This window comes from Sabethes cyaneus, chromosome 3 (genome assembly GCF_943734655.1).
Source record: "Sabethes cyaneus chromosome 3, idSabCyanKW18_F2, whole genome shotgun sequence".
NCBI lineage: Eukaryota > Metazoa > Arthropoda > Insecta > Diptera > Culicidae > Sabethes > Sabethes cyaneus.
The window spans coordinates 118129168-118143568 of record NC_071355.1 but is presented as its reverse complement, the minus strand read 5'-3'; the positions used below and the strand labels follow the sequence as shown (position 1 = coordinate 118143568).

The window sequence follows — 14401 nt, the reverse complement described above, 5'->3', positions numbered from 1 at the left end:
GATTATTCATGATAAAAGATATATATTTTATGCAATATATATACATGCTACATGCGTTGTATGTAACATTTATCACAGTAGTAACATTGCATACGTTCAATCCTCAAAAGATTTCAGAGTTATTTCTATGTGCATTTGGAAACAATTTAACAAAATCAAGAACACAAACTATTGCTTTCCTGCTACCTTCCAGAAATTCCAGAAATTCGTACAAATTTTGATAGTTTTATTATTTAAGAGTGCTTATTTGAGCAATATAATGCATTGTTATATCGACTAATGTGGTATTTTACTCCTGAGATTATTCGAAAGTTCGAAGTGATTTCGAAACTTGAAAATGGATTTATTAACACTTCATTGCACTATGGGGAAAACTGGTTTAAAACGAACGAAATTCAGAAACAATCTGCCAACTGCTGAAATATCAGTGATCTTATGTAAAATTTTCCGGCGAATCTCTTGGTGCCCACCTCTTTCCTAATGGATCATTCAAAAAGCTAAAAATCAGCGGGGGTTGTGCACAAGATACGACCGCATAGGTGAGGTAGGACTACGTAAGTGTCTTTGTAGCGATAGTAGGATGTATCCATGTATGTAATAATTCGATTCTTCATATATACAAGCTACATACGTAACGTTTAGCAAAGTAATAACATTGTACATATACATTCAATCCTCAACCGATTTTGGAGTTATATCCCTGAATTGATTGAATCTATTTTATTAAAACGAAACCAAGTCACACTAAACCAAACAGTAAATAAATTTTTATGATCTGTTTCTACATTGAATAGTGTTTTTCCTCTAGTAATCGGTAGACGAACATGCCTCGCGCAATATACCATCTCGGCAGCGATACACTATGCGGCCGATGCGACGAACTGTCTGAACAATTCGGTGTATCATCGTGTCGGCAATTATCAGTCGCACTCAGTTGGCTAAACAATCAAGACTTGGACGATTCTTTGTGGCTGCAATTTAGCCTTCATACATACTTGTGCCTTGTGTGAGAAGTTTTATAATCGTGTACACTCAAAATATTTCGTACAGAACTAATAGTAAATTTCCATATGAAATTCCATATGATTATCATGTGCCGCATATAAACCCAATCCTTCCAGAAATACACATAAAAATTATACGCATATGAATATTATGTACAAATTTTTCGCGTGCACATAAATGATAACTATTTGGCACATAAACACCATTTACTGGGCACATTGGAAAAATCTATATGTGGTACACATAGAAACTATGCGAAAAGTTTTCTCAGTGTAGGTATTTTATTTGGTGTTTAAAGTGCCTGCTCCTGAATTAGGGAAATCAAAAAAAAATCATCATTTTTACTTTTATTTATTTATTTATATCAAAAATTCTTGTAGAGTAAGGACTTCTCCTTTTTAATTAGACTTGACTTATGAATCACCGGACCGATTTTAATGATACTGCCAGCAAATGAAAGATACTTCTACGAATATTTCAAAAAAATATTGGGTTGATGCGAATTGTAACATTGAAATTTTTCTGTTTTCTGTATTTTATTGCCGTGGTCAATTTGACATAACTTTTTAAAAAAGTCAGAATTTTATAATTATATATTATTATGCAAATGAAGTTTCTATGATGAAATGAAGCTGGTTGGTGTAGTTTTTCAACTACATATAAAACGGATATAAAAAGTTTTCCATATAAGCTTGCCAACCAATTTGTTTCGAGGATCAAAGAGAGAAATAAATACGGTTTCCCTAGCAAACAGCTGGGAAATAGGCCGAAGAAAATTGAAAAGTAGGGAATAGTAAAGAGAGGAAAAATTTGCGGGAAAACAACAGGAATGAAGGAGAAGAGAATCGAAGATTAGAAAGGAAAATTAAACCCTTATGAAATATTTTGTAATTACTATCATGACATTGTTGTTAACATTGTTAACTAATTGCTGATTATTTTTAATAAATATAACTTAAAATGTACGAATTCCTAATAAAGAACTATCAAATTAGCTTTGAAGTCGGTGCAATATATTGTATGTCCAACCATTGGACAATAAGTGTTCAACTATAGGACAATGCGGTTTCAGAAGTGTTCAACGATTGGGCTATATTTTTATATATATATTTAATATTTTTATATATATGTATATTTTTCTCCGAAAAGTTTATTATTTCGATGAAAATGGTCATGTAATGTGAACATATTTTACATCTTATTCAGATTTTTATAATTCTGTCTATTTGTAATTATTTGTTTAGGAAAAAATCAGAGTTTTAGTGATGGTTAGAGACACCTCCCCCCACTAAGAGGGGGGGCTCCCATACAAATGAAACACATATTTCTGCATAACTCGAGAACTAATCAAGCAAATAGAACAAAATTTGGCAAGTGGGTGTTTTTGGTGACAAGAATTGATTCTATGGTAAATTCGGACCCCTCCCCTCTTTAAAAGGGAAATTATGACTCCTCTCCCCTTTAAGAGGGGGGGCTTCCATACAAATTTCCTCATAACTCGAGAACTAATCAAGCAAATGGAACAAAATTTGGCATGTGAAAGTTTTCGAGGGCAAGAATATTTTTTATGGTGAATTAGGACCACTCCCCACTTTAAAAGGGGGGCTCCTATACAAACGAAATACAAATTTCCTCATAACTCGAGAACTAATCAAGCAAATGGAACAAAATTTGGCACGTGAAAGTTTTCGAGGGCAAGAATATTTTCTATGGCGAATTAGGACCCCTTACCTTTTTAGGAGGGGGACTCGCATACAAACGAAATACAAATTTCCTCGTAACTCTAGAACTAATCAAGCAAATGGAACTAAATTTAGCATGTGGGTGTTTTTGTAGGCAAGAATATTTTCCATGGTGAATTGGGACCCCTCCCCACTTTAGGAGGGGGGGCTTCTATACAAATGAAAAACAAATTTCCTCATAACCCGAGAACTAATCTAGCAAATGGAACCAAATTTGACATGTAAGTGGTTTTGGAGGCAAGTTTTTTTTTCTATGGTGAATTGAGACCGCTCTCCTCTTTAGAAAGCGAGTTATGACCCATAACTCGAGAACTAATCAAGAAAATAGAACAAAATTTGGCATGTGGGTGTTTTTGGTGACAAGAATTTATTCTATGGTAAATTGGGACCCCTCCCCTCTTTAAAAGGGAAATTATGACTCCTCTCCCCTTTAAGAGGGTGGGCTTCCATACAAATGAAATGCAAATATCCTCTTATCTCCAGAACTAATCAAGCAAATGGAACCAAATTTGTTATGTGGGAGTTTTAGATGGCAGCAATTTTTTCCATGGTGAATTACGACCCCTTCCCCTTTTAAGAGGGGGCGGGGGGCTCCCATACAAATGAAATATAAATTTCCTTATAATTTGAGTACTAATCAAGCAAATGGAACCAAATTTGGCATGTGGGAGATTTTTGAGTCTTGAATTTATTTTATGATAGTTAGAGACCTCTCACCCCTGTGGTAGGGGGATATGGACTCTCATACAAATAAAACAGAAATTTTTGCGAAACTCAAAAACTAATCGAACTTGAGAAATTCGAGACTCTTCCATAAAACATTAGTCAATAACAAGACCACAAAAACTATCTATAGTAACACGAGATCATTCAGGACGAAACGGCCGCGAATGTTGCCGGTGACCCGCCGTCGGAAGCGCCGCCCACTGGGGGAAGGCAGCTCCCCGCAGAAATCACTGTCTAGGTTTATTTATTTTCCTAGGTCTACCTGGGTTTCCTGGAACGAGCGACAGCGAGTAAGGAGAGGATCGCGAAATGGTACTTTACACAAAAAGTTTTCCGTGAAACGGTACATTCTGCTTAAGGTTTTTCGCAAAATGATATTCGGCGAAATGTTGTACACTCATGGCGAATATTACTATCCGCTTTCTGGCTATGCAATGAGGGGACAGGGTAGTTGTTTTCTACTTTACTGTTAGGAAAAATTGCAAATTTGTATATTAAACTACCCATTCCTGGTAACTAATAAGCATTAACATAAGCAGCAAATCTGCGTATCTGGCATGTTATACTGCACGTTGTTGTATATTAGCTTTTTGACTGCATAGGTGTTGTAAATTGGCATCCAAAATTGTATTCAAATTCTTCGTGTCAGTAATTAGCTGGTCAGCTAGTTCAAGATAAAAAATGCAAAAAATGATATAGCCTTGACAGGTGCCTATTTGATAAAGTCTTCATTTTAAAATAGGCACATTCATATCATAATTTGACTTATTTATTTAGGAATTTGGTTTATTTATTTAGGACAGGCGTTACGCATACTCTACCAAGTTTCCAGACTATGGCAATTTGTTTCGAGGATCAAAGAGAGAAATAAACACGGTTTCCCTAGCAAACAGCTGGGGAATAGGCCGAAGAAAATTGAAGAGTAGGGAACAGTAAAGAGAGGAAAAATTTGCGGGAAAACAACAGGAATGAAGGAGAAGAGAATCGAAGATTAAAAAGGAAAATTAAACCCTTATGAAATATTTTGTAATTACTATCATGACATTGTTGTTAACATTGTTAACTAATTGCTGATTATTTTAAATAAATACTTAAAATGTACGAATTCCTAATAAAAAACTATCAAATTAGCTTTGAGGTCGGTGCAATATATTGCATGTCCAACCATTGGACAATAAGTGTTCAACTATAGGACAATACGGTTTCAGAAGTGTTCAACGATTGGGCTTTCAAGCTTTGTCAAAAAATTGTATATTTTTATCCGAAAAGTTTATTTTTTCGATGAAAATGGTCATGTAATGTGAACATATTTTACATCTTATTCAGATTTTTATAATTCTATCTATTTGTAATTATTTGTTTAGAAAAAAATCATTAAAAATCAAAATTCTGTGACTTAGCTGTACGATCATTGGCAAATTACCCTAAATTTATGTTCACAATTCAAGATAAAAAATGCAAAAAATGATATAGTCTTGACAGGTACCTATTTGATAAAGTCTTCATTTTAAAATAGGCACATTCATAACAGAATTTGACTTATTTATTTAGGAATTTGGTTTATTTATTTTGGAATTTGGTTTATTTATTTATGACAGGCGTTACGCATACTCTATTTTGGTCTTTTTCATTTGATTTTGCCGTAAATATCCAAAATAGAGTACTCGTAACAGTTGTTCAAAATAGATAAATCATACCAAGTTCCAGAGGTGGGCACCGCTAATCGAAATTTTAGCTTCGCTAACAGCTAATTCAATACGTTAGCTTCGATAACCACTAAATGAACAAAAAATTTAGCGGAAGCTAACGCTAACCGCTAACCGCTAAATTTGTTGCAAAGGTATAAGAAAAAATATATACTGGAAAAACATGAAATTATTTCGTGAAAAAATTGCAGGTATTCACAAAAAAAATGTTTTGAAGAACATTACCACATTTAAAATGGATGAAATGAAATTACGACTATTTCCATGAGGCAGGACATAGTTTTTTCTGTGGAATTTTTTTTTAATTTTTCCATACAATATTTTTTCTGGATTGCCATAAAAATTTACTTACATTTTCATTTCAAAATTTTTGCTCAACCACACATTTGGTAAGTGGTACAGGAATTCCCCGAATAAGGCGATGCGTGATGCTGTTCGCTCATCAGCTATCTATCGATCAACAAAACTGATTCTTGGTATATTATTAGAGCCCGGTATGAGCTAGTTAACTAACAAAAACTAAATAAATTGACTAACAGGATACTAAGAAAATGCAGTGGGCATGTAATTTAGGGGACTGCTGTCTATGAATATCTTAGGAATTCGACCTTTTTGGTCATCACTCAGAAATAAAAAATAATATTATCGTGAAATTTTAATCCCAAACAAGCACACATTGGTCAGTTTGTGAAACAAGAATAAGAAACAAAAAAAAAATATTTTGGAAATTCAAGTTTGCTATGGCGTTTTTCGCTTCCACGGAAAATTTTGTGCAAAATTATTTTCCAGATAATAATTTTGCTGGATTGTTGTGAAAACTTGGCTATATTTTCTTGCGTGGTGAATGACACACTGCTTTAAACCACATTAAAAAAATCAAATGGTTTCATTTTCATATTTTTAAAATGATGCTTTAAAATTATTTTTAAAATGATGCTCTTGAGGTTTTCTAAGAAAATATCTTTTTTAATTATTGATTTATTTCATGAGTCCATCAACCGTGCTCGCATACAAAAGTTTATTAAGTTTTGGGATCTTTCGATCTATGCAATAATATTGATAGATAATAGCTAAACAGTTAAATTAAAAGAAAAATTTCATATTTCATAACAATTTTCCTCTTGCTAAAAAAAGTTAGCGGTTTATTTAGCGGCACATAAACTTAGCGGAAGGTAACAAAAAAGCTAACAATTTTAAAAATTTGCGAAAACACTAACTGCTAACCAAAATGTTAGCTGAGCTAATTAGCTGTTAGCGGATTATCGAAATTGTGCCCACCTCTGCTAGGTCCATTCTAAATCCAATTCATTTCAAATTTACCCTCACATGACAAGCGGGGATCAAAATATACCACTACGCCGAATCTAGTACAAAATATCATTTCACATATTAATTTGATATAAATGAATAATATACTCTCCAGATGTATGGATATAAATTTATCAGAAATGTTCTATCTAGAAAAGACTTATTTGCATAACGTTTTTTGTAACATTTGATACTGATCTGTAGAATAATGCTGAGGTCACAGATTTAAGATCGTTTCTTCTTTGTCCTGCCAAACGTCATTCAGGTTAAAATAAAATGCAGCCGCGTATTTTTCTTTATGCGAGGATGATTTCATTCAAAATGTTTTGTAGTACTTGATTCAGATTTCAGATTACGCTATGCTCAGCTCACTACATCACACATAACTCATACAATATAAACGTCAACTGAACAGTCACTTATCCGCGTTATTATTTGGATCGCGAAATAATGCAGAAAAATTCATTACTATTCCCGACGACGTCTCATCGACGCTGAATCTCGCTGCGAACTGAACTTACTTGCACGAGTGAAAACAGCACGAAGCGGAATACTTCATGTTTTGGGTGGGTTCCAGCCATCGGATTTTACTCGGTAGGAGTTAAAAAGTACATACATACCGATTCTGGAACTCAAAATTGACTGAGGTTGATATGAAATATGTAACTTAAAAATACAACATATCATTTAATACTATTCTACTAACACTATACATACGTGTAATGAATTTATGATTATAATAGCGATTATTGTATGTAAATACTAACATTACCGCATAGATTTTTTTTACATTGTCGAAACAATATGTCTTTCAATCGTAAATTGAGTGCCCTCTGGTTACTCACTTGGCGTGAATGTTGCATTTATTGCTACCAGAGTTTATGCTGAGAGCTCAGCGTAATGAAAATGCACGTGGATCTTTGCCGATGACATCAAAACAAAACGGAACTCAGAACCGATGCAAGTTCTCGACGAATTATGCATAATACGAAAGCAGCACGATTATATTTTCAAAGAGCATACTAGAATTCTCATGCTTCGGCACTTCAAAATATTTTTATTCGCTATACTGTAGCGAAACGACGGAGCATTTACGCGCTAGATAGTAGAATATTGTGTACCTGAATTGATTAAAGATTTATGCGTTTTAGAATATGATAATCAATCAATCTAATCAATAAATTTTAAATTATGTTCATTGATTATTAAATTTTCCAATACATTTTCGTTTGACGAAAAAACTTATGAGCTAAGTTATGTTAGTCAGTATTCAACATACGTAATTTAACCGAAAACGGAAAAAAGTTTTATGCTGAATAAATACATATTTTGTGCATTATTATAACAATCTCTACATTATATTTTTAATTCACGAGCTCTGTTAGAGTTGTCAAGGCCAAGAGGGGGACATTTTCAATTATTTTTATCGCTATCTTTCGAATTCCTTTGTAGTTAGTCATTTGAAACGAGGAAAAATACTGAGCTTTGAAATTTGTATATGGTTGTTAAACCTACAGTTGGGGAAAATCGAATATGTAGGGGAGCCTGCTGAAAGTTGGAACTAATTTTGATGTGGATCCATAATATTTGATCACAATGTTTTAGTTAAGATTGATATACAACCGTAAAAAGTTATTTCCATTTTGTACGTAGGAAAAATTGTATAACACTATATTTTAGGAAAATAAAGGAATTGTGAAGACGTTCTAAATATGCGAAAAAGTATGAAGGCCGCTACCTCGGGGCACGAACGAGAGGCTCGTGTGGAACTACGACCGCAGGTTCAATTCGGAAAAGCTTGACATTTTGCAAATGTTTGTCATTCAAATTTTTAATTTAGGCCATTAGGGTAGATGCTCCAGTAGTTGTGGTAGTACCAGTAGTGGTGGAAACTCGAAATATATCATAATTTTGGCGGATTTCGAGATAATTTCAGTTTTCTATTGTTAAATATTTATTTGTTAACAGTTTTATCTAAGATACACAATTAAAATTCAAGAGCCTGGTGCAAAAATTACAAATTTCTTTTCAGCAGTCTAATAGAGTGCAATTGCTTAAGAAATTCGTAACAATCCATAGCATTTTAACAAGCCTACGTTGTTATCCACATGCTGCCATGCTCATTGCAAGCGTTGCTAAGGCGGTAAACAACATTCCACTATTATAGGCAAATTTTCCACTATTATAGGAACATTACCACTACTTTAGGAGCACATACTAATGTCAGGAAAATCAATATTTTAGATATATTAACCAGCAGAATGGTATAATTTTGGTATGTATTTAAAGCCAACACTATGGTGCACCATATTATCATGTAGTTCAATTGAAAACTGATAAATTGAGCGTTTAAATTGTCTTTACACACTACCCCCCGACATAATCCCTCCATTACTGGAGCATCTACCCTACAAATATTTTTTAAAGTTTTTGTCCTTCGGACGCTGGGCAGCTCTAGGGGGAGAGGGAGGCAGGAGAAAAAAAAAACAAAGAAATTTTTTTAACCGTTACGTGTGCGACAAAAAAACACCTTTAGCAGGGCGACAAGGGTACCCGGGTACCCAAAATTGATATTGTTATAACATCAACAATTTTAAACCGATTTTGATGAAATAGGTGTCATTTGATTCGTTAATTTTTCTAGTTTTGAATGATCTGGCCATTTGGCCATGAAAAGACATACGGGGCCCGAAAATCCGGAATTTCTACAGAGTGTCCGCTGTGAGGTAGACAACTGATTGTATTGCAGGAAAATCAGTCATGCGGATATAAAAACTCTAAAAATTCATACAATGAACTATTTCATATAATGAGATGAATCAGGTTGGCCATTCCGGAGTAGGTTCAATGAATACAATGTGGGGTCATGGGTGGCTAGTCTAGGATTGGAGGTAAAACCTAGCAATATGAGTATCAAAGTTCTTGGAATTAGTTCGGTAGGTGATATTTTTTTAATTTCGATGTATTTTGATTGGTTCTTTAGGGTGGCAACTACCTGAAAAAACCTGGAAAACCTGGAATTGTCAGGGAATTTGAAATTACCTGGAAAAACCTGGAATAATCAGGGAATTTTTATCAAAATCAGGGAATTTTTCAAACAACCCCAATGATCGATTCATTGAGTAGTCAAGAACACTTAGAAATAGATAAAGAAGTACGGCACACAAGCGATAGATTGGGTTATCGATAATTAGCTCAGTGTTTTGCAAAGGGCCTTATTTTGCGAGGCAGGTGAAGTGATTAACAAATTTAGTTTGCACTCACTTCGCGCGTTTCGTTTGGCGTTAGTCAAGTCGAATCGAATGACATTGAAGTTTCAGGATAGATATTTTGCGGCATGCGACACAATTCGCAGAACATCGAAGTAAATGCCAGTGGCACCGCAGCGAAATTCGGTTTTCGAGAAAAATGTTGGAGAAATTCAGCAGTACATAAACTTGCCATACTGTTGTAACAAATTATAACCGAAATGCGGGTGTATTTCGGTTATAATTTTTGGCTCGATCTTGGACACGGAAGAGTAAATCCCGATCAATCCATGCAAAGTAAATTAAACCGCGTTGGTCAGAAAGTAGAACAGCCACCAGTGGTAAAGCGAAATTAAAAATTAGCTCAATTAAACTTTTTTGCATGGCTTTTTTGGGGTGGCTCGAAGAACGAACATTAAACATACGAACATTTCCGCATGGCTGGCAGGAAAAGTACCACGGCGGGTTCGAGAGCTAGCCGCAATGGGCACTAAAACTCCGCTTGCGCCTGAGTTTGCGAATAAACTTGCGCGGGAAAAAGAACAGATGAGGAACTTACGGGAGGAGTGTAACTTGCTGGTCGGCAGAATAAGAGAAAGTGATTGAAGAATTCGCCTAGGGAAATAGAGTAGGTGGGGAAATTTTTCTCATTACCTCGTAGATTGATAAACAATTCAAATATCAATGATCGAAACACATTTTCAGTTAAAATTATATCGCAATATGAAACCTAGAATTTTATTAAACACCGGAAAAAACCTGGAAAAATCAGGGAATTTGGTTTTTCGTATCCGGTTGCCACCCTGTTATTTCGAAAATGGTTTCTACGGGGTCACAGATGATACCGCAGGATTCAAGATAATGCTTAGCATAATCAGAACAGTTCAAAACGTAGAACCATTCGTTATACATTTGGAACCAGTTCCGAAATTATTAATCAGTACTAAACTGGCCATATCAGTTCAAAACATCTAAAAGATCCGCTAAACCAATTCTAATATTGGATTAGGCACACAACTGGCCATCTGTAACCCTACAGGAACCCAATTCTGGAATGGCCAATGCGATCTAAAGTCACCAATTTATATAATAAGATGAAAAAAGGGTCCACAACGTTAAGTTCAAAGCTAATAGCTTTGCTGAAAGCTGATATTCTTTCAAAATAAGCGGCGTCCCACGTTTTACCGGACGTTGCTCCAAAATTACCGATTCCCGGGAACTACATGTCTTTTGATGGCCAAATGCTTTATCTAATCAAAACTAGATAAATGTACGAATCAAATGCCACTGGTTTCATCCAAATCGGTTCCATATAGCCAAAGTTATGAACATAGCAAATCATGGGTACCCGGGTACCCTTGTCGCCCTTATACGTAATAAAAATCAGAGGGGTTGTGTACAAGACACGACCGCATATATAGGTGACGCAGGACTACGTAAGCGTCTTTGTAGTAGCATGTATTCATGCTTGTAATCATTCGATTCTTCATGTATACATGCTATATGCAACATATATACATGCTACATGCGTTGTATGTAACATTTATCAAAGTAGTAACATTGCATACGTTCAATTCTCAAAAGATTGTACATTTGAAAACAATTTAACAAAATCAAGAACAGAAACTATTGCTTTTCTGCTATCTTACTGAAATTAAAGATTGTTTTTATTACCCATGGTTCCCCACGTTGAAGGGATTTTACCAATTCAATCCTATTTTATCAACAGCACAGCTTTTCACTACACTTCTAATGAAACGGCAAGCATGCGTATTCATACAGAGTCGTATTATAACCGAGCCCTACAGCTGTAGTACATTTTTCCAACACAGATATCAAATTCGCCGAGGTTTAATCGTCTCGCAGCAAAGAATTTGCGATTTGTTGGGACAATGAACTTGTGTCATATTTTCTGGCACACTTCCCTAACACAGGCAACAGATTGGACCAGGTTTAATCGCGTTCGTATGTTTGCACGAGGGGGTTTTTTGTCACTCTTTCTGGCGCACTTCCCTAGCAAGGACATCAAAATGGTCTAGGTTTAACCGCGGTGTTAAGAAATGGCCGCAGGCGTCCGAAGATGGCCGAAAGAATGCAGTAGGCTGAAACGCGTCACGCATAAAACAAACATAGTTATCATTTCACCGAAAAGAATCAAGCAATCTCAAATCGTAATATCATTTAGTCTTTTGTTCTGTTCTTAGGATTGCACATATTACGGTCATGGAGGGTAGTAGTTGGTACATGAGTTGGAATATTCAAAAATTCAAATAGTTTTTCCTGCTTTCAACTGTACTGCGGAACACTAAGCCGTTAGTTGAAAGGCAATTATATTTCAAATAAACATGTCACAATAAAAGGTGCTTTATATCAATATCAACTATTTGCAAGGAAATTGACGAATATGAGCCAGTGGTAAATGATAACCCAGATTAGTTATTTATTTATTTTTTCCATTCAACCATAAATTGTACGTACAATAACAAATATTTCATGTTTTGAGAGTGCTCGGTGGTTGGAGAATTCGCGAAAAAATGCTTATTTGAATCGATGAACGTCCCTCATGAACATACAGTATTCGCCTGCCTAGCCGATAATGCATTGTTCAGTTTTGAATCTCATCACAGTTTAAAGTAGTATTAGTTACTTTAGACGCAGTAGAAGGTGTTATTTCGCACTTTTGCGTTGCACACGATATTCAGCGATGCGATGAAGCGTGAATGAATATAGCTCATTAGTAATATGCGAATTGAACCATTCGCATATCTGGTTTTCTCATGATAAAACCGTTTGCCGACGCTCGGCGCATATATTTATTTTTGCGAATTGTCCAACCTCTGCTAATCCTACAAGTCACAGAAAAATATTTTAAGCAATGGGGGAAGGGTTGTTGTCTACTTTACTGTGAGGGAAATTTGTATATTAAACCACCCATGAACTCCTCAGAAAGTTGCAAAACTCGAGATTGTGACAAAGGTCATCCGAAATTCACGATTTATGTACAACACAGTATAATTTGTGGCAATACGAAGTTTGTTGGGTCAGCTAGCAACTTATTTATGAAAAGCAAGTATAGATTCGGGTTTCATGATTAAACTAAGTAAAAATTCCTAAAAATCTTATTTTTTTTGCGTGTTTAACCGTTATGTGTGCAACAGGGTACCCGGATATCTTTTCAGTTTTAAAATAGTTATAACTCATTCAATTTAAAACATACGTCATTGAAATTTTGTGACATCGTAAAACTCGTTGATCTTAAGTAATTGAGGATTATTTGGTGCATATCCATAAAGGGGATTAGCAATGAGGGGCACTTGAATTATTGACGTAGGACTACGTCTTACGGCAAGTTTTGAGATAGGGTGTCATTCCAAAAAATCGAAAAATGCGAGCGTCACGAAAAATGAAAGGTTTTGAGCGCTAATAGCTCAGCGGTTTTCCGATCGATTTTCAATATTCTTAAGCCAAGTGTCCACTATAGAGTTTTTCAGGTAGAGCTAGAGAAAAATCTCACGTAGAGTTAGGTAGAGTACCCAGCTAGCACCAACTCGTATATCAATGTACGAAAACTTTCGTAAATATCTCCTAACAAACTCAAAATCGTAACTAAAGCTGGATAAAGTGGGATCAAGTTGATTTTCTGTCGTATATAACGATAATGCCTGACATACATACGATTTTCAGCACAAAATCGTAGAGTAGTACAGAGCGACTCGCGCTTAATCGGATATTATCGTATATAAATACTTATATAGTCGTTACGCTCAAAATTATTCGTAATCACGTATATCGCCTCTAAACTAGTACGGATATGCTAATTTTGCGCATGAAATACGATTTATTTAGCATGTATATCTGTACGTAATGCTGATTTTTACCTTTTTTATACATATGAAAATGCTAGCTGGGTAGTGTATACACCCTGTAGAACTCACTGGTAGAGCTCTACAGCAACTCTATGGGAGAGTTCTCTACTACAAAAAACTACAAGGTATAAAGCCCTAAGGGTTGTACGAAAGGGTGACGTAGGACTGTGTCATATAATACTCATTATATTGAAAACATGTTTTAATCGATGAAGTATAACTTTATGTCTGATCATTAAATCAAAGACTAATGTAAACTGCATTTCTGGCATATGCATATTTGAGTATTTGTGAGTATCATTGTTTGAGTGTTTATTTGTAAAAGAAGAGCGAAATATTCTGATTTAATTCTTCATTGAATCAATGGTGGTTTTGAAAAAAACCGTTTGAAATTGTTTGGTGGCCCTGAAAAGAACTATGTTTGAGCTGATAGCACTTCTTAAAAATCAGTACTATAATTACTGTTGCCAATATATAGATGGATGTCGCTATTCGGTCCTTCAGGCTCTAGGATGATGGTTGCCCGCTAATACAGGAGTGATAGGAAATACCAAATCACTGTAAAGCAGAAATGGATTAGTTTTATCAAAATACTGACCGTCCGTCAGTGCGATCGTGCAGTAAATGAGCAGACGGCGAACCTAGTGTGCGATTTTATAGTCACTGGCACTGCCGTTGCTACTTGTAAGCTAGTGTAGGTATGGGAGAAACCAGATCGGCTGCTGCTCAAATAATTATCCGAATGGAACGTTAATCATTTAGAAAGTGTAGAAAAATCTTTCCATTCTTCAATTACTATA

General features: G+C 35.2%; 1 protein-coding gene across 8 annotated transcripts in view; it reads right to left on the bottom strand.

Annotated features, from left to right (window-relative positions):
- The window catches only part of LOC128742843 (basement membrane-specific heparan sulfate proteoglycan core protein), a 1551467-nt gene that overhangs the window by 1165960 nt on the left and 371106 nt on the right, over positions 1-14401 (bottom strand). For 2 of the 8 annotated variants that reach the window (XM_053839329.1, XM_053839327.1), the window contains exon 1: positions 6823-6960. The exons of the other annotated variants lie outside the window; for them this stretch is intronic. The gene's annotated coding sequence lies outside the window, so the exon portion shown is untranslated. Of the gene's footprint in view, positions 1-6822; positions 6961-14401 lie in introns of those variants that run through there. 8 annotated transcript variants of the gene reach the window in all.